Source organism: Pungitius pungitius, chromosome 17 (assembly GCF_949316345.1).
Source record: "Pungitius pungitius chromosome 17, fPunPun2.1, whole genome shotgun sequence".
Taxonomy (NCBI): domain Eukaryota; kingdom Metazoa; phylum Chordata; class Actinopteri; order Perciformes; family Gasterosteidae; genus Pungitius; species Pungitius pungitius.
The window spans coordinates 14,988,097-14,988,619 of record NC_084916.1 but is presented as its reverse complement, the minus strand read 5'-3'; positions in this window follow the sequence as shown (position 1 = coordinate 14,988,619).

Sequence of the window (523 nt, the reverse complement as noted above, 5' to 3'; positions counted from 1 at the left end):
TGTGGGCGTAAATAAAAAGAAGAAAAACAGGGGGGGGGGGAGAGCATCTGGCTAAAAATATACCCCACTTTGCTTCTGCAAGGTCACTCTGTCATTTTGATTTGATTGGACCGCAGCAGCTACAGCCGTCTTCCTCCGAGACGAGCCAACGTCCACCACAACTGAAGCACTTGTCCCCCCCCCACCCCCCCCCTCGCCCCCCTCCCCCCTCCTCCCATGCAGTCATTGTGCCTCCTTGCCCCGAGCCATGATGCACCATCATCTGCCCACCAGGTAAAAAATGGAGGACAACGGGGGCAGAATACTCCAGACCGTCATCCCGGTCTAACAAAGTTACGTGTTACGCACGTGGGTTCCATCAGGCAACAAACACCACCTTCGTTTTAGGGGGGGGGGGGGGGGTTGATCCGACGTCGTAGTGTTACTTCAGGGCGGAATTTGCGAAGGTAAACTGACAAAAAGCTTGGTTTACACTGGTGGCTGTTTGCCTTCTGGTGATCTCTCCAGCTGCAGGTCATAGTCG